The 26,865-nt window shown below is 41.6% G+C and overlaps 1 protein-coding gene and 1 pseudogene across 1 annotated transcript in view; one reads left to right on the top strand and one right to left on the bottom strand.

The window, feature by feature from the left end:
* LRMDA (leucine rich melanocyte differentiation associated) overlaps positions 1 to 26,865 on the top strand; it is a 979,651-nt gene that overhangs the window by 847,658 nt on the left and 105,128 nt on the right.
* The window catches only part of LOC102424610, a 119,931-nt pseudogene continuing 96,466 nt past the window's right edge, over positions 3,401 to 26,865 (bottom strand).

Raw genomic sequence — 26,865 nt, 5'->3', positions numbered from 1 at the left:
TAATTATAATGTGACCTCCTGTTGCTTTGCATAGAGGCAGTATTCATTTCAGTACACCACTGTAAAACTTGCCGAGTCAACGACCCTCAAAGGGGCAATTGTAAGATTTAAGCTTGGAATTTTTTGCTCATACCAAAGACCTTTATTCTGCCAAGCCTCTGCTGATTGGGCCAGAAAGAATGCATTTGATTATATAGACTAAACTTATTGAGAACAGAACCTTTGTGCTTTGAAATGCTTTTCATTCAAATTACATTCAGACATTCAATCAACATTGATTATGATATGGATTGGCAATGGGGAATGCCTTGAGTTTTGGTCTGGCTTGAAAGTTAGCTCAGTCCCACACTAGATAACTACAACTGGGAAGCCAGCTGAGTTTCCTTAACTTTCCCACAAGGGGAAGGTTTCTCTGGAGAGAGCAGTTTTCTTATTCCCATCTGATTCAGCATCCAAGATAATTCCTTTACTTAGAGACCTGGGGTCTTTCAGCCTTCCACATTTAATTAATCTCTGAGAATCATGGGGTATGAGTGCACATTTGTGTTTGTGCTAAATAAAGTGGGTACTTGACCTTGTACAGGAAAAGCAAGGAGAATCGGTCTTAGACTCAGATTCCAGGTCAGGGGTTTTGTATTGTGGAAGGAAGCAAGCACTGAGTGAAGATTTGGAAGCAAAGATTCTATCTAGTCATGACTGCTGCCTTTGAGGTTAGGACAAGCCTCAGTTTTCTCATCTGCAGAATGAAATAATAATAGGTGGGTGGATGAATAACGTAGAGTGATTTGAAAATCTGAAAGCAATATGACATTAAATTATTTTTGTTATTTACAAGCTAGTGTACATATGTGTGTTTGTTGGGAGCCTTTGTCTGAAACTAGACCCTTATCTCTGGTAAAATCTTTGCAAGACCAGTGTTCCAACTAGTTGGCTCTTTGCAGAACTACATACTTTGCAGAACACACGTTTTTCTTTTGACTTAAAGGTTCCTTCTGGCCCTTCTGGCCCTTCCAGATCTCAGCCTAGCAGTGAGGCTGGAATTTGCACAAGAGGAGGGAAGTTGCTAGGGCTTCCTCATTCCAAGTTGGTGAAATAGCTTGAGATAGTTTCATCTCTTCGTCCAATTGCGTGTTGTCAGTTTTACCTGTGTGACATACAGACAAATAGACTTCCAGCCTTAATAGCATTCCTGAAATTCAGCATTTCCAAGGAAATGGTCACCTTGGATGGTATTCTGGAATCTCAAATTCAGTACTTTCTCTTCTTCCCCCCAAGATACCTGTAACCAGTCTCTCCTCTATTCTCTCTTTCTCTTAGCTACTTCTTTAATTCCAAGCACTTGAGTTCAAAATCTTGGAATCTCCTTTTACATTCTCTCTCTCCTTTACCACACACATAGAACTCATTGCTAAGGCCTATGTGCTGTGAATTCTACCACTGAGAATGCCTTTGGAAATACCCATTCTCCCTAAAGTTACTCTTTCCTCTTTGGATCTAATTATTTCCCCCTTGACCTATGTAATAGCTTCTTTGCTAGTTTCTCCACCTTTGGTCTCTACACCAATTCATTCTTTCCTACCCAAGTCTGGTAGGCCACTTCTAAGATGGCCCTCATGCTACCCCTATTTCTTGGTATTTATACCCTTTTGAAATCCACTCCCTTTGTGTATGGGCAGGGCCTGTGATTTGCTTGTAACCAATAGATTGTGAAAAGTTGATGGGATGTCACTTCCTTGACTAAGATACATAAGACTGTGACTTCTGCCTTCTTAGAAGATTCTCTTCCTGCCTGCCTTGATGAAGTAAGGTCCCACACGGCAAGCAGCTGAGCATGGTCTGTGGGCAACAATGAGGAGTTATGGCCCTTCATACACAGGAACTGAATCTTGCCAACAACCATGTGGCTTGTAAGCTTTGCCAGTCAAGCCTCAGAAGACACCCCAGCCTGGCTCATACTTTGATAGCAGCCTTGTGAGATACCTAAAGCAGAGACGAGGACCCAGCGACGCTACTAGTATACTCAGATTTCTGACCCACAGAAACTGAGGCAATAAATATGTATTGTTTTAAGCTGCCAAAATTGTGGTAATTTGTTATGCAGTCATCAATACCTAATATACTGGGATGGCCAAATTATTGACTCAAAAATACTAATTACATTGAAGATTCTCTGTAGTTGGCCTTGAACTATCTACCCAAATGGCTTTCCAGCTCCTTTTCCTGAGCACCATTACCCTTACTGTATGTAATTCTGGCTTTCTGCCTTTTACTTTTTGGTGACATTGTTACCCTTTCCTGGGTTATCTTTATGACTAAATTCCATACCTTTTTAAGGCCCACTTAAATGCCACCACCTTCATAAAACCTTTTGTGACCCCTGCCACTACATAGATCTCTGAGCTGCCTTTGTTTTGTACTATAAGTCACTTTTGTTTTTTTGTACCTCCTAGAGGAGTTGTTGGAGGGCATTGTCATAGCTCTACTGGGTTACAGACTTTATAAAGAAGGAGGCTACTCTTGGTTTATCTTAACATACCATCAGAGGAACCCATATAATGACTCATGGGTCAACAGGTCCAGAGGTCCCCAAAGGTGTGGACGGAGTCGGTGAAGAAGGAATGACACGAAGACAGCCTTCAGTTGATCAGCAGCCTAGCCAGGATCTCTAACCAGGATCTCCAGCCAAGTTCTGGTTAGGAACTCCAGCAAAGTTCTGGTCAAGTTCTGGTTTTTATTGTCTTGTTACATCTGTATTTATACCAGTTGATTTTAATCCTGTCAATTTCTATTGCAAAGGTTAGGGCGTTTCTTATCTCCATTCCAGGGAGTAAAGATTATGTAGCTTAAGCGTGATTGTTTGTAGTTAAAGTGATTAACTACCCACCTGGCACTTAGTTAAGGGGTTGTATCCCCTCCTTAACCTTAGGGAAAAATCCTCACCTAGGAAAACAACCTTTCTCGGAGAGGTGACCTTGGTTAAACACATGGCGCTAAGGAGAGCAAACATATTAAGAACAATATGCTATATATGCCAGGTCCCTTGAAACATATGCTGTGCAGATGTTTCTTTCCTGCAGTGACTGTGTCAAGCAGCAAGGATGGACCGGCTTCCGGCAAATTCCCCCTTTTTTATTTTTTAAATGATAGCGCATGCAAATCAGTGGCCACCTCTCAGATTGCAGTCTTTTTTTTGTTTGTTTTAATTAAATCTTTATTGTTCAGATTACATCTGTTCCTCTTTTTTTCCCCCCCATAACTCCCCTCCTCCCAGTTCCCACCCCACCCTCCGCCCTCACTCCCCACCCACTGTCCTCATCCATAGGTGCACGATTTTTGTCCAGTCTCTTCCCGCATCTCCCACTCTCCTTTCCCCCCTAAGAATAGTCAGTCCATTCCCTTTCTATATCCCCTTGCAGTCTTTTCTTCCTTTTGTTTCCACCTGTTTCATTTCCAATGCTTCTCCATCTTCTCCGAGGTCAGCTGGACTCTGGTCCCCAGGATTCATGTAGGATTTCTCTATGATGACCAAGGCCTCTTTTATGTAGTTCTGCATTGCAGACACGGCGGCACAGATGGCCTGGCTGCCAAACTGGTGGGTAATCAGGCTGAAGTGAGACAGGCAGTCCTGAATGTTCTCCTCTAAGACCGGGGCCAGCCTGTCCCTGTTGGGTGTTCGGTCTTGGTGGAGAAGGTCTGTGAATTCTTGACACACTTGATGTGCGGCCAGCAGCATGTTCTTCCTCGTTGCCATCTCATTCCGTCCTCCGAGATGAGGTCCAGTTAAGTACTCGGCCACCCGCTTACTAGGAAACTCGGCTTCACAGACATACCCAAAGTCCCGAGCCAAATGAACGGCCTCCCCTTCTACTAAGGACGTCAAAAGGGTGACGTGTGCAGCCTTCTGTCTGCCGGCTGGAAGGTTCAGCCCAATCTTGTCCAGCTTCTCCCGCAAGGACCGAACTCCATTTTTACACTTGGCTCTTCTGAGAACACCTCCCAGTAATGAGGCATTTAAGCACTCAGGCAGGGACAATCGCCTCTGGACTTCTGCAACTGTCACTATGTATTTCGACCTGGAGCCCAGGAGGGACAATCTTCCGAGGACGGAGCAGAAGACCTCACTGGGGTTCATCACAGCCCCCACCAGCTCCTTCTGACAGGGGAGACTCAAGGCATTCTTGGTCATTGAAATGGGACCTTTGCGAATCACAGTCTGATCATGCAGAAGCCGGTGCTGCTCATCCACCCTCTGCACCTCGTCCATCAGGTCCCCCATGTCATGAGGGCCCAGGTTCTCCGCCCGTCCCGCTGCGTCCAGGGCGTGTGCGTGGGGCAGCAGCAGGTCTGAGCGGTGGAAGCCATCCCTGCGGGTGCTCATAGCGCTGCCATCCAGCCCGGAGAGATGGGGTAGCAGGCCGGCCGGGCGCCCATGGTGCGAGGGCAAGCCAGCAGCCTCCTGGCTCTGGCGGCCGGGCCAGGCCTGCGGCTGACTGCCAGCAGGCGCCGGCTGGTGCAGGGGGTTGATGGCAGCTTTCGCTTCTCCCAGATGCAAGTAGGGGTCTGCCCACTGGGAATAAGTCAGTGGCTGGTAGGGAGGTGGAAAGTAGGGTGGTGGCGGGTATTGGGGGACTCCGGTATGAGAGAGGGGCGGCACGGGGCTATAGAGATGTTGCCTGGCCGAGGAGAGGTGAGGGAGAGGCGGGTTCCTATTGCTGCTCCTGTCCTGGCGATCCTGGGGCGGCGCGCCCTGGAAGCCTGGCAGCCACGAACCTCCGGGCTCTCCACCGCCCGAGGCTCTCTCCGAGCTCCAGGCCCCCAGAGGAAGGCCGCATGCAGCGCCCTTGGTGCTGGGTGCTCTCACTCACCGGGTCGCACATGTTCTCTTCGCCTGTTCTGACGCCAGATGTTGGGGTCCAGCCCCAGCAGGTCCAGGGGTTCCCAAAGGTGTGAACGGAGTCCCACGAAGAAGGAATGATACGGAGACAGAGTTCAGTTGATCAGCAGCCTAGCCAGGATCTCTAACCAGGATCTCCAGCCAAGTTCTGGTTAGGAACTCCAGCGAAGTTCTGGTCAAGTTCTGGTTTTTATTGTCTTGTTACATCTGTATTTATACCAGTTGATTTTAATCCTGTCAATTTCTATTGCAAAGGTTAGGGCGTTTCTTATCTCCATTCCAGGGAGTAAAGATTATGTAGCTTAAGCGTGATTGTTTGTAGTTAAAGTGATTAACTACCCACCTGGCACTTAGTTAAGGGGTTGTATCCCCTCCCTAACCTCAGGGAAAAATCCCCACCTGGGAAAACAACCTTTCTCGGAGAGGTGACCTTGGTTAAAACACATGGCGCTAAGGAGAGCAAACATACTAAGAACAATATGCTATATATGCCAGATCCCTTGAAACATATGCTGTGCAGATGTTTCTTTCCTGCAGCGACTGTGTCAAGCAGCAAGGATGGACCGGCTTCCGGCAATGCTCAAGGAAGAATTACTGATTCATGAAAAGAAAGCCAGTTTGCCCACAATATAGGCAAAAAAGAATTCTTTGTGGAATTATTGGTTCATTTAATTGCTTAGTCTTTCATTCATTCTTTCACTCCTACCACATGTCAGGCATTATCTTAGGGACTGGAGACAAGACAGGACTTATGGGTGCTATGCTTAGATGGGAGCCCTGTGCTTGGGGTTCAAAGTTCTGTGGTTGCCATTTTTAGATTATTAAAATTTAATTGCTGGATTTGTATTTTGTAAGTGAAGTCCATTTGGACAGTGGGGTACATGATGGAGGCTCAGATAATCCGTCTGTGTCTCTCTGCTCCCCTGGAATGAATTCTCAACTATCCACTCCTTGTATCCTGCAACCCTATAAGGGGCCTGGGTACAAGCACAGGGAGAGTCAGGGTTGGGTGTGCATGACCTGCATGCCAAGTCATGGGCCCTGGGTACCTGTGAGGGTCTGTACTTGCCCCATAGTTGGAACAAAATATTAAGTGGCAAGTAAAAAACACTGTAGCAGATGAAAAGAGAGAAAGGCCTTAGAAGAAAAGAAAAACAAAACAAAACTTTCCCCTTGCTTCTGAACAGGAGCCCATGTTTTTATTTGTATTAGACCCTGCAAATTGTGGAGCTGGCCCTGACTGGGAGTCAGCCCGTGGGTCCAAATCTGGCAGAGGAGGCAACAAACAATGGACAACAAGCAAGATGACTTGAGAGAGTCATAAGGACTATGAAGAAGTTAAACTGAGACGATGTTCTGGTGACTGTGGTGCAGGGTGCAGATTACCGTAAAGAAGATCATTAGGGATCCCTCTCTGACAGGTGACATTTGAGCTGCCATCTGGAGGAGAGGAAAGGATTAGGCCACAAGGAATATGAGACAGTTTCCAGTCAGAGGAAAATGCTAGGCTAAAATCTTTGGGGTTGGAACAAGCTTGGCAGGATCAAGGGCTAGACGAGAAGCCTGAGCAGAAGGAACCGAATGACCATGAGGAGAGGAGACATGGGTGAGTTTACTGACGTAGGACTCAGCTGCGTTCTTTCGGGCCTTGCTGGCCATGGCCAGGAGACAGGTTGCATCTGAGCCTGCCCAGGTCTGAAGGCTGCATTTCTCACCTGGATTCATGAAGGAGGGATTTTATTGCAGTGGGCTATCCCTGTAGTTTCCAACCGTAATTTAATTCCTTCTTCTGGATCAACATAGCCATTTTAGATTCTTGAAAATGGAGATGTTTTGCACAAAGACATGTCACTTAGGGAGGACATAAATAATCACGTGTGGGCCAAGGATCGGAAGTCCTGGAGAAAGCTTTACAAATCAGATTTTGTTTTCCTCCCCATCAGGTCCCAAGAATTATTAGATTTGTTCCGAAGATCACAAACTGTCACCTCATACCTCAAATCTGGGACCCAGACATGTTTTATGTGCTCTACAAGTTTCTCTGAACCCAACTGGAGAGCCCCTACCAGGGCTCTGTGGTCCCCAGACAGCTCTGTCCTTGTGTCTCCTGACGTGTCTTGCTCGCTCCTCTGCCCCTCATGCCTGGACCCATCTTCTGGATGGTTTCCATGATAAAGTAATGCTCTGGAGTAGCATGAAGCATAGCAAGGTGGCATGTAGCTGACCCATGGAGCCCAATACGCAGCAGAATTCGATCCTTGAGATGTTTCCTCTCATCCTGTTTCCCAGCCTTTTCCTCTCACTGATCTTGGGAGGCAGAAGCAGGCAAAGGCAGGAAGAGAGCCAAGAATCCTAGTTCCTGAGCCCCTGGGCCCACCTGTCTGCTGGCCCCACTGTGTGGGCTCCATGTGCAGGATATTCCTGGGGGGCCCCTTAGGCCAGTGATGCATCCCTTGTGCCCTGCCTTATGGCTGCTCCTTTAAGGATTTGAGTTTTGGCTGGGAAGGAAATTAAGTAATTTTATTATTTTTCCTCGATAATGCTAAAATGATTAATCTTCAAAGATAAGTACTGTTTAGTGCATAATGAGTTAGACTTGTTGATAATTATAATTTTGAAGAGTTTGAGTTTGCTGTCAGCCAAGTAATTAAAGGGGTGGGGCCAGGGTTCTATTTTGTTCAAGACAGTTGTGTTTCTGCTAAGAACTCTTCTCTGTGGGGCAAAAATGCCCTCATTCTAGGCCCATGCTGCCATGAAAGGGTTAGTTCAAGCAAGTAAAATAGCCCACTAGCCTGCAAAAGAGTTCTCTTTTGCTAATTCTGCCCGTGGCCTTTAAATTCCCTCCCTCTCCCTCTGCAGCCCCCCCCCCCCCCTCAGTTCTCCCATTGTTTTCGAGAATCCTCTCCATTGAGTGACTAATGCCCAGAGTTCTGGTCACTCCGCAAGAAGGAGGCTCCACTCCTCTCCCTCCTCTCCACAGCCCCCTTCACCCATTTGCCCAGGAGCCACCATTTTCCGAAACTTCTTGCATATACTACAAAAAATGAATGAAAAGAAAGAGGAAGAGAAAATGGAAAACTAATGATTCAAGAAATCACATAGCACGAGATAATTCTATTTTGAAATCACAGCAGTGGCACCCAGAGGCGGACGCTCCCCAAATTACTAGTGAAAACCCTTTGATGTATCCAGTGGTAAGAAAGCCCAGGGCACTTTTTTATTATTATTATGAGTGCCTCACATTCCCCAAAAGAAGCATTTAGCAGCTATTTTTAAATGTCTGTATGTGAGCAAGCCATAAAGAAAATAAAACCCCCAAACCCCTCCAATCCTAAATGTGTTTATTTGATTGCTGGCTTTTACTTAGAATAAAAAGCAAGTGCTTACAATGGCGTGTGAGGCCCTCTGAGACCTGTCTGACCTCATCTGCCAAGGCCTCCCTGCGCTCCCTGTGCCCTGGTCACACACACTGCCTTCCTCGTGGTTCAGGAGACAGGAGACGCTGGGGAACAGGGACCCTGCGCAGCCCCTGCCGGTGCCCCATCCCCTGCCTGGATCTCTTCTCTGGATATCTGAGTGGCTCATGCCTCTCTTTCTTCAGGTGATTCCTCTCAAGTCTCCTGCTCATCCAGGCCTTCCCTTGCCATGCCATATAAAACCAAAGTTTTGTCCGGCCAGTGTGGCTCGGTGGTTGAGCATCAAACTATGAACCAGGAGGTCACGGTTCGATGGTTTGATTCCCGGTCAAGGCACATGCCTGGGTTGTGGGCTCAATCCCCAGTAGGGGATGTGCAGGAGGCAGCTGATCAGTGATTCTCATCATTGATATTTGTATCTCTCCCTCTCCCTTCCTCTCTGAAATACTAGTACACACACATATGGGAGTCAGTCCATGCCTCAAAGTTCATAAGCTAATTGGAAGGAACAAATACAGGTCTGCGGACCAAGTGCTAGTTAGAGATATGGCAGGAATAGGGTTCACAGGAAAGGGAGTGTGCTGCTTGGCCTGGGCTCAACCATGGAGAGTGGTGGAGGACAGGAAAATATGCTTAGAGTTGCTGGCATGTCCTAAGAATAATTATTTGCCAGGTGCTTAAGGTGTTAAAAACTAAGTCCTATCCTAGTTTCATTTACTTTAAAATTTTTTAATGTGATTTTTCAATTACAGTTGACATTTAATATTATTTTTTATTAGTTCAGGTGTGTAGCATAGTGGTTAAACAATTATATAATTTACAAAGTGGTCCCCTCAATATTAAGGAACATAAAAATTACTGTTTCTACATTTATTGTTTCATTCAGTCAACATTTCAGAGCTATGGATAGTCAAAGGAGTTGACTATCCACTCCCTCTACTCACGGGGAACTTGGCAGAATAATGAATGGGCTAGAAGTTACTAGGTCCAGGTTCTATCCAATGCAAGAATAACGCCTAAGTCCTCCTTAACCTTGAAATTTGGCTAATGAAAACAACCCACCTTATCTCGTTATCTTATTCAACTTATAACAACCCTGTAAAATGTATTTTTTTTATCATTCTCATTTTTGTAGATGAGTAAAAAGAGACAGAAGAGAGATTAATAGATATGTGCAAGATCTCACAGCTAGCCCTGACTGGTTTGCCTCAGTGGGTAGAGCATCGGCCTGGGGACTGAAGGATCCCGGGTTCGATTCCGGTCAGGGGCATGTACCTCGGTTGTGGGCACATCCCCAGTGGGGGGTGTGCAGGAGGTAGCTGATTGATGTTTCTCTCTCATCGATGTTTCTAACTCTCTATCCCTCTCCCTTCCTCTCTGTAAAAAAATCAATAAAATATATTTTTTTTTTTAAAAAAAAGATCTCACAGCTAGAAGGTGGCCAGTCAAAGCCATCTGTCTGTCTTTAAATCCTGCGTTATTTCTGTCATATCACTCTGTCTTCCTTATAGATAGCTGAACTTAGTATTAATGACTTCATAACCGGCCAGGGCAATCCCTCCATTTAACCACACTCATATGATATCCTGGAAAGAGACTATATTAGAACATTTGTTTTGAATTAAAATATGATCTTTAGGCCCTAATTAAGAAGGGCAATATGTTAAACATAGAATTTCAGTTGATCAGAGCTAGTTTCTAAATAATCATTTTAATCACCCTCTGCCATATTACCGAGGAGTGGGAACACAGTTTCAAAATCATAGCAAGAACACAATTTTCTCTGCTTCCTCTAATGTTAGCGCAACTAATATATTGCTTTTTAAGAAATAAAATATTTTAGTGTTTTAAGAACACTTAATATGAGACCTACCTGATTACCAAGTTTTCAGGTATATAATACAGTATTGTTAACTATAGAGACCCGTTATACCCCGGATACTGGCTGCATTGGGTAAAGAGCTCAAGAGAGGGCCCTTGACTGGGAGCCCAACTGTTTAAAACTCTTGCCTTTGGTCAGTCCTGCCTTCTAGTCATAATTCTGACCACTGTGAAGTTTATTTAAAAGCAGAATTCTAATTGCTTGCGTTCCAAACATCTGGAAGGAAATGTTCTATGGATGTGGCATTATAAATATAAGTTATTCTTGTCAATATTTACCACAAACACCAAGTTGTTCCTTTAGATACAGGGCCCATTAATCACGACGTAATTTTGACTAAATAAGAGCTCGAATGTTTGAGGACCAATCTGACCAGTTTCTCACCTGCTCTTTAAAACCACCTCTGAAGTTTGGCTTTCTTTTCTTCCCTTTTATTTTTCTGCTAGGGTCTTCTTTCTTCCTCAAAGTCCCAGGATTCCTGCTACATTGCTCAGTTCTCCTCACCATCACTTCTGCTGGGCATTCCCTTCACTTCTCTCTCCCTTCAAGAAGTCCCCTCCATATTCCTCTGGTGGTTTACCTACTCCCTAGTGTAGCACTCATATTATAGACATGGAGAGGTGGCACCAGAATGTTGGCTATTCCTCTTCTGATGCTCAGTAGCATATGGCAGGGGCTCAAAGAGTATATTAAGAATGAATAACTGAATGAATGGTTGTTGGAAGCAAACAAAATGAAAAAAAATTGCATCTGGTTACTGCTATCTGGAGACTTTAAGAAGATTCCATAGTTCATAGTTCAGTTTCATTGACAGCCACTTTGTGTCAGTTTGTCCAGGCGACTTTTAGGTAAGCTTCACACACACACACACACACACACACACACACACACACACGAACATTTACAACCTTTTCTGTTGTGGTACAATTATAGGTGGTTTTCATATTCTTTTCCTTTGAACTTTTTGGTGGTTTTATATTTTCTGCAATGAGAATATTTTATTTAATAGTTATAAATTAATAACATTAGTTTTTAAAAATTACATTTTTAAATGTTTATTTTACAAAATTTACAAAATTTAATAATATTCAGAGGAAAAAATATGCATATTCCTAACACCCCAAGCAATCCACTTTTAGCGTGTTAACTTTATTCAATTCTAGTCTATTTTTTTTAAGTGCATGCATTTTTTTAAAATATATATATATTTTATTGATATTTTACAGAGAGGAAGGGAGAGAGATAGATAGTTAGAAACATCGATGGGAGAGAAACATCAATTAGCTGCCTCCTGCACATCTCCCACTGGGGATGTGCCCGCAACCCAGGTACATGCCCTTGACCGGAATCGAACCTGGGACCTTTCAGTCCGCAGGCCGACGCTCTATCCACTGAGCCAAACCGGTTTCGGCAAAGTGCATGCATTTTGGTATGTCGTTGTAATTTTTTTTTCAGTAAACATTAATACAGGTGGTTTTATGTTATATAATCTCCATAAATTTCACTTTTATTGACTGCATACTAGTGCATTTATTTGAATATTAATTGCAGAAATTACATTAGCATTTCCTAATATGTAACAGCAGCCCATCTGTTAAGTGCTTACTGTGTGCTGGTCATAGTGCTAGGAATAATCTGGTAAGCAAATGACCTTGACTTCTGTCACTACAGTAGGTAGCATCTACAGAAAATTTTTCATTAACTCCTCAGTGTGTAAGAGCTTTCTAGTGGTCACACAGCCATAATGAGAGCATTAGAAGGAACATAAAATCCGGGTGTAAGCAAGGAGCAGGGAAGGTTTCCTGGAGGAAGTGAGACCTGACTTAAAGCTGAAACCTGGCAAATATATTACAACTAAAAAGGGGGAAATGTGGAAGAGCGTTCAAGTTAGAGGGAACAGCAGGTACGATCCCTCAGAGAACAGAGACACACTCTGTTGACGGAATGGAACTTTAGTTTGGTCAGAGAATGTTGTGGCAGAAGAGTATGGCGGGGAAGAGAGAATAGCAAGCACGTGGGTGAGGAGCTGGTGGCAGAATTGAGTAGGGAAAAGATAATGAAGCACTTGGTGTTCACATTACTTTTTTGTTTGCCAACTTAAAGAGTGGGGACTTCATCATAGAGTCTTGGAAAAGTCGCTGAAGAGTTTTAAATCCAGAAGTTGAAAGATCACATTGGCTTATTGAAAAGATCATTTTGGCTTCAATCCATGGGTAGAGGCAGAGAGACCACTTGGGGGGTTGCAACAAGTAATTTGGACAAGAGGTGTTAGTCATTCACCTGGCTTTTCCTTTCCCACAATCACAGTAACCGTGAGATGAAATTGCATGCTTAGCTATCTTTCTGTGCTTGGTATTATTTCATTAGAACAGATTGAAACAAAGAAGCTAACTTTTCTTAATATTACAACATGTCAGTACCACTTGGAGGCTGAGTTTGTTCTCACGCCCACTGGCCAAGTCACTGCACTCCCATTGGTGGAGATGGGTGTAGGGTATTTTTTCGAGGATGGCTCTCTGCAGTCTGTATGGTTCAGACCAGATTTAGCCCAGATTTATGTACCCTCCAAAATGACATCATTTGCAAAAACTCAGTTGCTACACTAAACCAGCGCCAGCACTGTGTAAGTGATTTTGTTAAAATACAACATAATTAGGATGATTACACACACATTACAGGTATGTTTCACAGTCACTGGGTTAAAAGTGTTTACCTAAGGTCAACTACATCATTTCCCTGAAGGAGTATTCTTATTCTATTTCAGATAAATCCTTTGATATTTCTAAAGTGCTTCCTTTATAAGATTCTACTTTTCTGTCCAAGATTCTATTTATGGCATAGTATAGACCATCATGGGACTTCAAAGCACATTCATTATAACATTGCTGGTCTCCATTTTCTGGGAGTAGTGAGTGGAGGCAGAGAGAAGTAAAACATGAGGGTGTCTGAGGCAGGAGGGGGTGCCACGCCCCTGGAAGAGTGCATATTTCTGCAACTCAACGCCAGGCTGGGGGCATTTGCCCAGGACTCCCTGTGCTCTGTTGGGGTGGACCACTTTGGAGACATAAAAATGTAGCCCGGGCAGAGCTCCGCCAGAAATCAATAGCAGGAACAGTGATGGAAAGCAGATGGAGGCTCTGGCCCTCGCTTGGTGAGAAATCCGCTGGGGAACAGAGAATGTTTGCAAAATCTTAGGGCACCATTGGGATGCCTCCTGGTTCATTTACAAGTCACCAGCCTCTGTTTGCCAATGGTTTAGTTTTGTTTTGATGAGGCCAAATTGCCCTTTGAATTTCTCTCAAAATTTTGAACATTTCCCAATTTTTGTTTGACTTACCAGCTGGAGGCCTGGAATTAAAAATCCAACATTAGAGAATGAGAAAAAGAAATCTTACTCTATGTTGGAGTAATGTTTGAGTAAGGTGCCTCTTGCTGTATGGCTTGTAGTTTATTCCCCAACTTGTGTAATGCTTGGCCTGACACAAATCTTGGGGTGTCATTTTATCTTTCCTCCTGCTTCTAGGTTGGAGGAGGTCCATACATCATGTACTTCAGAAACATGGTGGTGTCTTCTGATCTAGGAGTTCAGGGAGGAAGGTGCACAACCCCATCTGTTCTCCGACTCATGTTTATAGAGTTAACCAGTCAGCTTGAATGTCATGGATTTTTGGAGCACATTCAGTTTGCACATAGCTTTATACTCAACAGTTTGTGATTGGCAGGGAGGGACACAAAATCAGAAGTCATGTCCCTTTCCTTAGAGGTCTCTGCATTTTTCTAGGTGAGAAGATGGTCTCTGATTCTATAAATATAGACAAGTGTCCTAACACAGGTTACAATGCAGTGGATTCGCTATTTGGGGGGAAAGGTGGAGAGAAATTGAAAAGGGAATGATTCCATATCCCCAGTCTAATAAGACTCTGAGCTTACATAAACTTCTTTAAGTGGTTTTGATATTTCTGTGATGCCCCATGCCCATAGATATGCTCCCTGTCTTCTGCCTGAAAACATTTTTCCTCCAATTTTCTTTTTTCTCTGTCTCATGCCACCTCCTTTGTTTTACTGCCAAATGTTAAAAGAGAAATTTAGATTTGTTGCCTTTCTTTTCACCCAGTTGCCCTCTCTCCCTCCTTCCCCTACTTCTCCACTCCTTGCACCTTGACTTCCTTCCTCATCTTGCAGTTACAACTGCTCTTCAGGTTGGTGATCCAACATCCTCTGCACAGTCTCTGCAGGTGAAGCCTGGCATCACCCTGAACCCTGCCATCCCTTAGCTTCTATGCTACTCTCTGAATTCCTCTTATACTTCCATCTGTTCCCTTCTCTTCTCTTCACATCCCTTCACTGTGTTCTTTTCTCAAGACTCTGTCTTTTTCTTTCTTTCTTTCAACAATATCAGTGCCTTTGGAGTCTATAACCATTTCTTGTACACAGGTGCCCCCAATATTATCTTTCCAGCTCTTACTTTTCCCTGAGCTCCAGACTGCATTGCCATCTGATTCTCAAATTCAGAAATATTACAAAATTGAGTTATTTTAGGTATCATGTGTCTTCCCTCATTATAGAGTAAATTCTCCAGGAACAAGGATTTATGTCTGTATTATTGTTGTGCCCTCAGTACCTAAACTCATGCCCAGCACACAAACTTTCCTCAGCACCACAACAGGGAGATCTTGGCTCCTCAGGGTTCCCATAGATCTAAGTTCACACTTGTATGGTTGAGCACCCCCACATTTATTGAGTATTACCTCAATAAATGTAAGTTAATCCAATGAGTGAATATTAGCGGCAACATTTATTGAGCACTTGTGCCTTGGAAAGAAAGTTTCTAAGCACTTCTGTTTTATTGAGTTTAAGCTGACTACTTCACAGAATCATGACAAGATCCTATGAGATTGGCACACCATTACCCAATTGTACAAACAAGGACTATGAAATACAAAGAAGGCACCTTTCCTGCTGCTGCATGGCTGATGAGAGGCAGAATGGACTTCAAACCCAGGCAGGGCAACCTGAGTCCAAGCTTTCAGCCCCTGGGGTCTACCTGGATTCTGTGTCTGATCTCTGCCATTTACTATGTGCTTAGCCAAACCTTTTAAGTTATCTGAGCTTCTGCTTCCTCATCTGTTAAAAGGACATCACTTCTGACTTCACAGTGTTATATGCCAACATATCTTATATGTTGGCTTTGCCAACAGTACAGTTCAGCATCAATATTCATCCTTGAATAAAGGCCATTACTATTAATAGAATAAAAAATGACATAGAGGTTCTGTTGGGAGTTACAGAGTTGTAAAACAATAAAAACGAACAAATAAACAAAAAACAACGAACGCACATGCATCTATCCTTCCTTCCATCAAGTTTTTACCACAGTCTTATCAAGTTCTAGGCCTGGGCTAGAGACTAAAAGACAAAGAAGATAAATCTTTTCTTGTGGTGGAGGAGGTGGGTGTATAATGAGATCAATGTAAAAGTGTAGTACAGTATGGGGGTGCTAAGCCATACAAGTATGAACTTAGATCTGTGGGAACCCGGAGGAGCCGAGATCTCCCTGTTGTGGTACTAAGGAAAGTTTTGTGGAAGGTTTGACACTTGATCTGGATTCTGAAATATTAAGAGCTTCTCGAAGACCTCAGAATTTCAGGAATAATACGAAAATAAGAGAAGTCCCATTCATTACTTACTATCATATACTTCAATGGGATATAATCAAGGGATAGATTACTAGTCTAGACAAGAGAAATTACTATTGACTGGAGTTCTTGAGGAAGGCTGTAACAAGAGGGCCTTGAAAGGGAGCTTGAAGGATTTGAGAAGCAGAAAGAAGGGAAGAGTTTATTTCTCTATGTTCTCCTCTTGTGTCTAAGACAGGTAACCCTGGGAAGACTGGTTGAGACATGGTTCATCTGGTTACCCCACCCATGGGCACCTTAAAGTTGTCACTTAGGTTTACCTGCAATGGATGCCAGAGAGGCTTCAAAGGTCACTGTTACATCACCTGCCTGGATAAGAAACTGGAGGGCATTTGCTTACCAGAATAGAGAAGTGGCTGGGAAAGGAGGATTCTATTTGGTTTGAAGATGTTAGGATTGTAATGCAAGGGATAGTATCTGTAGTTATGCAGCCGAGTCTGAAAAAGGGAGGCTGAGACTCCACAAGCCCTTGGATCTTTGGCTGTGGGTCTGAAGGAATCCAACAAAACATGTAAAATCTACCACTTCTCTTTTCTGCAATCCAGGACCTTCCCTCCTGGAAGCCTTTAGGAGGAGAGATATAAGGCTCCGTGTATTTCTGCCTTTGTAGTAACCTTTTTCTTTGCTGGGGGGAATGGTTGCTCATGTTTCTAAAAGACTGTTCTGGAGGCCCTCTGGGTTTCCAAAGATGACTGGTTTCTGCTCCTTTCTGAACTTCCTGAGGCTCCATTTGTGTTTTAGGGCCAGGGCTTAACATAAAGACAATCAAGGGTCTGAGTCTTCTCTCTCACGCCTTGTTGTGTCTTGGAGGTTCCACACAGAAGAACTTTAGTTCCATCTTGGAAAGGGAGTTATAGCTGGGTGTGGTCAGTTTTTGAGAAGTAGGTTGGTATCAAGGAAAGAGCTTTAGGTAGGAATAGAAGTCTTAGATTCTACTTCCTGTATTTGTCTGTAATCTATAATACATTCTGTTCCATACATCCTGGGCTTCAGTTTCTTTTATAAAATTAGGGCATTGGGCTAGATATTATCCAAAACATGTTTCCATGTTAACATTCTCTGATCTTAGTTTGTGTGTGTGTGCGTGCAAGTTTTTCAAGAGAGAATAAGGATAATATCCCATGAATATTGTCATCACCATATGTGTGTGCATTCCTGACACAGCTATGAGCCCCACCCCTGCCATATGCTTCCCACACTTTGTCAGCCTGGCTGTCCTTTATTGCACATCACAGCTAAGCACACCACATGTTCCCACGTACACAAGATGACTGACACAGACTGACTCTATGTCTTGTTCTAAGAGTGTTTCTTGAGGAATCCTAAATCCAGCCTGGTGCTGTGGAAGGGGAAATGTCAGAGCGGGTTTCTATTCAGCCCATACACATTTTGTGAAGCAAGTTCTAGGAGGGCTTTGTGAGGCTCCTTTTATCTGTATCACATTGTAGTAGAGTCTAGACTTGGCTGTCATTAGGGGTTATGTGGCGTAGCCCTTCTGAACCAGGTCAGATAAATATTGAGGCTCAAAGCAAAGTGCACTAACTACCTTCAACCATCCACTGGTAACATCACCTGAGGATGAATCATCAAGCTAATACGGTGGAACTCTTGGGAAGACAGATCTAGGATGGAAGCTTCAGAAAGGGCAGGTTTATGGCTCTCTGCAGGTAGTCCCACAGATGACCCTTGCTCCAGAGTGGATTGGAGTACCCCTTGAAATCATGCAGTCCCATCTCTGGTGAGGCTCTCATGTATATGTACCAAGTGTTCCAGAGATTTGAAATAAGTGATTCAAGTTTTAGTTCTACCACTTACATGTAGCCTTGGGCAAGTCATGTAACTTCTCTGAGCTTGATGTTCCTGATTTTTATAAGAATATATTGCCAACCATGTTCCCTCTTTCACAGGGTAGTTATGAGATTCAAAGGAGATCACATTTGTGAGAGTATGTTATTAATTTTATATGGTCATGTGACCATATGAAGACTACCCTTCATCTCTATATGGTCACATGAGTGGTCACTTTTTTATCCCAAAGCTCTGCTATAAAGCTGTGTACTGCCCCTTCCCAATTAAAAAAAATTGCTCCTCCAGCATTCCTGGAAGGACATTGCAATTCTACAGGCCCAGGACCTGGATCAGGAGCTGAGGTCTTATTAAATATAAATTTAATAATTTAACAAGTTGTTAAAATAATTTTGGTAAAAAAATTCTTAGCCAGTGGCTAAGATTTGTGAAGAGGCAAGGACTGACAATTTTGATGTCAAAGTTCAAGGAGTTCACTTAAAAGATTCACGTGTCAGAGTTTAACAATCCCTCATATAGAGATCCAATATAATAATACTTCTGCCTTAATGGTAGAATCTGCATTTCTATTTCTCCCATCCTACCTTATTTTCCCAGTGCTCAAACATGATTCCAGTTGGCTTGTAGTTAGCAAATAACTGAGGAAAATATATGTTTATGCGTGGGTTTGTATATTGTATGTATGTGCGTGTATGTGGTGCAGGTGTGTGTTTGTACCGACCAATCAAATGTTTCTATTTTAGCAGTTACAATATAGTAATGAAGCACTGTCTATAGTGAAGGAAACACAGTGCATCTCTGGGGTAATCCCATTGTTGTGTTTTCTCCTTGACTGGCCCCTTTCTGCAGGTTAATTTTGGTAACATATCGTGTTTTTTCTCTGGCTTAGTGGGATTAGCTGGGAAAATATAGATGGCATCAACAATTTGATCTCCCTGGATACCATTTGGTGGCCCTGTCTATTTCAATCACAGCCTGGGTCACACCTGCTTGATATATACATATTTAAAGTAAATTCCTGTCTGTATCGTTCTTTCTGATCAGCACAAGGAAAAATGGTGAAATTGTTCTTTCTATTTTATTTATATCTATTTTATCAGCATGTCCTTCAGGTGCTTCTCATTCTTCCAGTGTAAAGGGAAAGAGTTCTAAACACTGTGCTTTGTATTCACTTGCTAATTAATTTATTTTAAATAAATTCCTAAAGTGAACTCTGACATACAGAAAATATACAGAAAATATACAAATCATGGTGGATGGCTTTATAAATTATTACAGGATATTGTTATGCCAATATTACTGCTACGCAAGAAAACTTTCTCATGTCCTATTCTGGACAATAGATAAAACATTATATATCAGTTTTGTTTGGTTTTGAATTTTATATAAATGGAAAAATATCGTATTTGTTCTTTTGTTCTTTTTGTTATTGTAGTCCAGTGTATCAGTCTTTTAATACTGGAATCTAGTGTATCGGCCTTTTCCTTTATGGTTAGTGCTTTTGGAATCTTATTTCAGCAACTTTTGTTTACACAAAGGTCATGAAAGTCTTCTTTTCTGTTGGTCTTTAAAAGCCTTATATTTTATCTTCGTATTTAGAACTACATCTAACATTTATTTTCATATATGGTGTGAGGTATGGGGTCAAGAATTAATTTTACATGATAATTTATAAAAGTAACTTTCATTCCTCACTACTTTTGTTATAAATCATCTGCCTATATGTGAGTTTATTCTGTTCAATTCCACTCATATACTCATCTCTTCTGAGTCAGTGTCACAACCTTTTAATTACTCCAGGTTTATAATAAGGCCTGATACTTAGTCATGTAGCAAGTTTATTTGACTATTCTTGGCCCTTTGCATCTCCTTTCAAATTTTAGAAATAGATTATCTGTTCTAATAACAGCAACAATGAAAAACAACTTTTGTGATTTTTATTGCAATTGCTTTGACTTTATAGGCCAATTTGTGGAGAATTGGCATGTTTACAATATGATATCTTCCAATCCATGACCATGGGGATATCCTTCTACTTACTTAGGTCTTATTTAGTTTATCTTGATAACATTTTATAGTGTGTGTGTGTGTGTGTGTGTGTGTGTGTGTGTGTAGGTCATATACATATTAAATGGATTTATTCCTAGTATATTATTTTTTCAAACTTTATTTGCTTTTCATTTTTACTGTAATTTATTTAATTTATTTTTTGGTGCTTAGAGATAAAAATAATTGATCTTGAAGCCAGAAGCCTTGCTAAATTTTATTTACTTAGTCTAAGAATTTACAGTCTTATATTTTCTATATATAAACTCATATTCTGTAAATAATTATTTTTTTGATTATTTATTATTTGATTATTTATTTTCTATATACAAACTCATATACTATAAATAATTATTTTTTTGATTCTTTACCTTTTAGTATTTCTTTTCTTGCCTTATAACATTGGCTAAGACCTCTCATAAAATATCAAATACAAATGGTTTTGAAAAATATATTTGTATCATTTTTTATCTCAGCTTTTAATTTTACTACTATCTTTAATAATTGATATATTATTTCTATAGCTACTTTAAAAAAAACTGGTAAAGTTTTATTAAATCCACAGAAGTAAAAACCATATTGTGAGTGGCTGGGGAATGGGACTACCAAGGTGTGGGAGCCAGGCACTATTGCTACCCTTAGTCAACTGGGAAAATCTTCTATTTTTATTTTGTTAAGAGTTAACATGAATGAGTGTTGAATTTTGTCAAATACCGAATTTTGTATGCATCTATTTAGATGATCATTTGATTTTCTTGTTTTATTATATTAATGTAATGCCTGTTATTGAATTTTAAAATAGACTTTATTTTTAGAGCAGTTTTAGGCTCACAGCAAAACCGAGCAGGGAGTGCACAGTGTTCCCATATACTCCCTGTCCACACATAAGCCTCTCCCACAATCAGCATCCCCCACCGCAGTGGTGCATTGTTACAAATGGTGAACCTATGTATCATCATCACCCAACGTTCATAGTTTACATTAGAGTTCATATCCGGTGTATAGCCTATGGATTTTAACAAACATAATAATGGTTTATATTATTTACAATTATAGTATCATGCAGAATAGTTTCCATGTCCTAAAGATAATTTTATTCCATTTACCCCTCTCTCCCCTATAACTCCCAGTAGTCAGTGATCTTTTATCATCTCTATAGTTTGTCTTTATAAGAATATCATATAGTTGGAATCCTATAATAGATGGCTTTGTTAGATCAGTTTCTTTCAAATTGTAATTTGCATTTAAAGTTCCTCCATGTCTTTTCATGGCTTGAAGCTCATTTCTCTTTAGCACTGAATAATATTCCATTGTCTGGATGCACCACGCTTTATTCATCCATTCACCTACTGAAGGACATCTTGATTGCTCTGACCTTTTGCCAATTATGAATAAAGCTTCTATAAACATCTTAATGCAGGTTTTTATGTGGACATAATTTTCACCTCATTTGGGTAAATACCAAGGAGTATGACTGCTGGAGCATGTGGTAAGAGTATATTTAGTTTATAAGAAACCACCAAACTTTCTTCCAAAGTGGCTCAATCACTTTGTGTTCCCTCTGGCAATGAATGACAGTGCTTGTTGCTACACATCTTTGCCAGCATTTGTTTTCAGTGTTTTGGATCTTGGCCATTCTTATAGGTGTATAGTGGCATCTCATTGTTTTAATTTGTAATTTCCTAGTGACATATGATGTTGAACATCTTTTCATATGCTTATTTACCATTTGTATATCGTCTTTGGTAAGGTGTCTGTTCAGGTCTTTGGCCCATTTTTTAAATAGAGTTGTTCCTTTTCTCATTCTTCAGTTTTAAGAGTTCTTCGTATATTTTTTATAATACTTTTTTATCTGATTTTTTTGCATATACTTTCTCTCAGTCTATGCTTATCTTTTCTCTTTTTTTGATGAATTATATTGATTTTAAACATTAAAGCAACTTAACACTCTTGGAATTTGCCCATCCTGATTGTGTTATATTAATACACATAAACACATATATGTATACTGAATTTATTTGCTAATGTTATATTTATGAATTTATATCTATACTTGCGAAAAAAGTTGTCCTAAAGTTTTTATTTCTCATAATGTTTTTGTCTAATGTTAATATCAAATTTTGCTACCCTCAAAAAAGAAGTTGGGAAAAATTTCCTCTTATCTATTCTCTGGAATACTATATTTTTAAGTTAGAATGGTTTCTTTCTTAAGTATTTGGAAAAATTCATGGCTGAAATAATCTAAATCTGGAGTGTTCTTTGTGAGAAAAACTTTAATTACAGATTTAATTTATTTAAGTTATAGGACTATTCTGTTTTTTCCTATATGTTTTGGTAAGCTATATTTTTTAAGGATTTTTAAAACTGGATTTAAATGTCAATTTTATTTGCATAAAATTATTCATTACATCCTCTTATCTACTTTTTCTAGGAATTGTATTGATGTCCCTCTTTTTATTTCTGATATTGTAATTTGGTATTGTCTCTATTTTTCTCTTGCACAGTCTTACCCCTACTCTTGCCCTTTCTTATTTTCTAACATAGGCATTTAAGGATACAAATGTCCCTCTAACCATGGTGTTAGCTGTGCTCTTCAAGTTCCTATGTCATATTTTTATAGTCATTCAGTTCAAGATCTTTTCTAATTTGCTTTATGATTTTTAGACCCTTGAATTATTTGAAGTACATTGCTTAATTTATAAAAATACTTCAACATTTTTCAGTTATCTTTTATAAATAAGTTCTAGGTAATTTCACACTTGATTAAGAGCCTGACATATATTTAATTTGAGCGAATGTTTTGTGTAATGTCTGCAGTTTAATGTGCAATATTTTTCATTGTATATTTGTGAATGTGTGTGTATATAATCAAGTTTCTTCATCGTACTGCTCAAATATTTTAAATAACTCCTGATTTTTTTCACCTGCTTCTTTCACTGTATTGCCGAGGGAGAGAGAATCTAGGAATCAGCCTATATTAGATGTGTTAAATGGCTTTGTTACTCTTCTTTAAAATTCACAAACCCCTCCCAAAGGAGAATATGTGTCCAGAGCTTATGATCAGATGCTGGCCTAGGCCGGTCTATAGAGGTTGGTTTGATTTTGACTTCATGATGACTCACCCTAGATCCATACACCCCAGTTTTCCTTCAGGGCCCCAGGTTAACTGGGGAAAGGCTGGAAAACTTGGGGACTTGGTCCAGATTTCTCTCCTTGATGCTCCTTTCTTGCAAAATTGCCACTAGAGCTCCTCATCTGGCCTCTGAATATGAGACTCACCTGGTGTGAGTGAAGATGATAAATGAGCTGAGGATACAAAGAAGAGAATGACTGACTAGCTTTGTATCTTAGCAATACATGCACCTTCTAGCATGTGTCTGACGGGAACGCTTAACTAACCTGATATGTCTGAACAAAGAAACCACATTCAGGAGCACTAAATCTTAGCAAGATAAGGTTCTGCCAGGGAGAGCAAGAGAAAGAAAAGGGCAAGGATCTGAGAAGGGGTTAATTGAGGGTGAGGAGAAGTTTTACTCTGTTATCAAATTGACCCATTTGTATCCCTTTACCTTTCTCCCTTGAGTCCTTCTCATTTCACTTGCTGGGAAATGGACTGAAACTTGGTGGTAGATGGAGGAATAACCATGACAATTACACACACACACACACACACACACACACACTACCACACTCACACATGACATGGGCACACCATCTCCTTTTCTTGAGATCTGAGGAACCCACCAACTAGTTTTTTCATTGTCCAGGAAAACCCAAAAGTAAAAATGTGGGGAGTTAACAAAGAAAGTTACAGCCTCCAAGCCAAAGTTGCATTATTTTTTTCAAACAACCATGATGTCATGGATTTACCTCACCTTTAGTGCAGCCAAGCGAATAATGTGTACTGAGCTTTCTATCATGTACCATTATAATTAGCTCTGTCAGGTCTTAGCCCTGCAACCCTCATGCAGATAATATGATAATATGTCTTCATAACCAAGTGACCTTACATGCACAATATTTCTCCCCTTATGAAGATTGCATGTCAATAAAGTAATTGAGTCTCAGAGGCTGCAGCGAGGGAAGATTTAGATGATTGGACGTGCAGAGCAGTGATGTATGACCATTATTATTCCTCTTGTCAGGGAGGCGTGCACAGGCGAGGATGGCCAGAAGATGACAGGAATGACGGGTTGCGTTTCATTAAAAAAAATATTGCTGTTAATCACCACTCTATTCTTTTCAAAGTCACTGAGGAAAGAAACTCTTTCTTCATTTTAGCTCCCAATGAACAGCCAAAATGGGAGCCCGCAATAGGGTTTCCAGCCTCGGCCCTACGCACAGCATCCTTCTCCCATTGGGAAGAGGCTAACTGAAGATTTCAGTGAACAGATCAGCCGTGGGCATCTGGGCTGGCACCACCTGCTTGGGGCTCCCTGCGTTTCCAGGGGCAGCCGGGCGCCTGCTGCGATGGAGGCCCACTTTCCTCCTCTGGGCCCGAGAGAGGCGTGTGCACAGGCTCTATAAAAAGAAAGCGAATGTGAGAGGACCGGATCGGAGACGACTAGTTTTACTTGAATTAATTTGTTTGGACAGTTTTAACACTTGGAACATTTATACTTCCATACTTTATAAAAGCAAACATGCTGTTTCTCTAGCTGTAAATTTATCTTATGATATCATAACAGCTGGAAACTTGTAGCCTGGTAGGACGTTGTTTCATGTTTAAACAGCTTGAGAAATGTGTCGGAAATAAGGTATATTTTCCCTATTTCTGTGCGCTTCCCTATTTCCTCTTGCATTAGGCGACCCCGGGGGTGTTGGCAGCAGCGCTGGGAGGGCTTCGAGGCCCCAGGGTTTCTGTTAGCCGCGTGGTTAATTGCTGCTCCCTTGCAGACAGCCTCCCTGTAAATGCTGAGATAATAGCCCAGCGCCTTCCAGGGTGTAGGGGAATCTTTCCAAGGGGAAAGAACACTAATAGCATCTCTTGTTGGCAAAGGGGCTTCTGCAGTCTTTAAATCTCTGTTCCTAAGTAATTGAGTAAGATCTAACAGCCATGAAGAAAAAGGAGCTGATGGCATCACTTTCGAGGCCCAGTGTTAGCCTTATGATTTATGGGGTAAAATTAGCCTCTGCATCCTCTCATTATGGGTGCTGAGTGATTTCTCCGGGCCAGCAGGAGAGAGGAGTTGGAAGTGAGAGCTGGGCTTGTGACTCATCAACTCTACCATTTCCTCCTCGGGAGCCACAGGCCAATGCTTTGGGGGAAGGGGGTGTTATTTTTCTTCCATTTTCTCTACCAGGTAAAAGAAAAGACCAAACATAAATAAATAACTTGAAGGAGCTTGAATGTTCTGAGGAAATGTTAACCCACGGATGACCCAAGAGTGGCAGTGCAGAATATAGCTTCAGATGGGGTCATTAAGTGATCTCAACCCCCTAATTGTCCCACAACCCCTCCCCCTCCCCGCAGACCCCAGGCCAAAGCTTTCTGTTGTTTCTTTCATCGAATAGTGTCTGGAGTAGAGATTGTATCCATTTCCCCATTCAGTCAGGTTTCCCCAAATGAATTCCAAACCACTGAACAGATTTCAGGGCCACTAAGAAGACTGATGATTTCAAGAGTCCATAATCCCGATTCATATGCTGGCATTGAAATTTTACAAGCAGCTTCATCTCTTTAGTTCAAGGCTTTGGTTGCTGGTAAAGCAGATTAACCTGTTATCAGTTATTTACATCCGGGTGATAGAAAGGACCTAAATATTTCCTGAATAAGCAACATAATAACCAGGTCTTGGGGGAGTAAATTTACATGTCTGAGGTGGGATGATACAGAGAAGGGAATAGATGCAAAAAGGGCCAAGAGCTGGGAGCTTTATGTCAATGAAACACAACTTTAGTGACTTCACAGTTTGCTGAGCCCCGTCACAGTCCAAGTCTCTCCCCACTCCTCTGCAGCCTTCATTCCTGGATGGCAATAGTGTTAGAGGCACAGACTTCAGAGTCAGGCTGCCTGAGTTCAAATCTAAGCTCTTCCCCTTAGCAACTCCGGGACTTAAGAAAGGTACTTTTCTGTGCTTCAGTTTCCTCATTTTTGTAAGGGGAGATAGTATATCTTCCTGTAGGGCTGTTGCAAATGTAACGTTCTTAGAATAGCACCTAACAAAGTATTATAAATGTTTCCTATTACTATTAAAATCCCCAGTTGATGACTGCTGATACCTGCCTCGTATTAGTCAATGGTGGTAGTGGTGGCCGTGATGATGATAAAGAGATAATCAATTCTAATGATATCAAATATATTGATGGGTACATCTGGCACCTAACTTCCTCTCCTAAAACCTGAGTCTAGGCTAATTGTCTGCAGACCTCCCCCCCCTTCTCTATTTTCAGTGCAGTAGGTGGAAAAGTAAAAGCGGAGCTTTCCAACCTGCAGTGAGAGTGAACCCGGCCCGGCTCACACCCTCCCCCTTTACCTCCTCTGCCTCCGCGCAGACCTCCACGAGCTCCAGGGCTGCAGATGGCACAAAGAAACAAAATGGGAGAGAGAAGGTAATTCCAACAGGACACATATGCCTTCCCCTCCCTCCACATTCCCTGTCCCCTGTGCCTTCCCAAAACAGCATTTGGCTAGAAGAGAACTTGGAAATGGCCTGTTCTCTGGTTTTCACACTGAGCCATGTGGAGCTCTGGCATTCCCAAGAGATGTATCCACAGTGTGAGGGGCATATATGGGTGACTTGGCAAGATGGAGCTGTGGCTTCTTAACTCTATTTTTACTTATTTTATATATTGGGATCTAGTGGGAAATATCATTTAACTAAAAAATTTTATTGTAAACATAACAGAAAGTTTTAAAATCAGTGGTCTAGTCAACCTCATTCATTTTATTGGTGAGTCCCAGGTTAGACTTATCACTTGTCGTTGCTAGTAAATACAGACATTGCTTTTTAGAATCCTAGCCATTTCCATAGCTGTGCCAGTGCAGGGGCTTCCAGGAATTGAAGGCTCTGACATTGACCTTCTCTTCGCCTCCACACTCTGGTCTCTTGAATGAATGTAGCATTAACACGTGGTTGCTATGGCAATTCAGCATATATGTCCAGCAACCCAATGACAGTTCTG

Source organism: Myotis lucifugus, unplaced genomic scaffold (assembly GCF_000147115.1).
Source record: "Myotis lucifugus unplaced genomic scaffold, Myoluc2.0 scaffold_69, whole genome shotgun sequence".
Classification (NCBI taxonomy): Eukaryota; Metazoa; Chordata; class Mammalia; order Chiroptera; family Vespertilionidae; genus Myotis; species Myotis lucifugus.
This window is presented reverse-complemented; position numbering and strand designations above follow the sequence as displayed.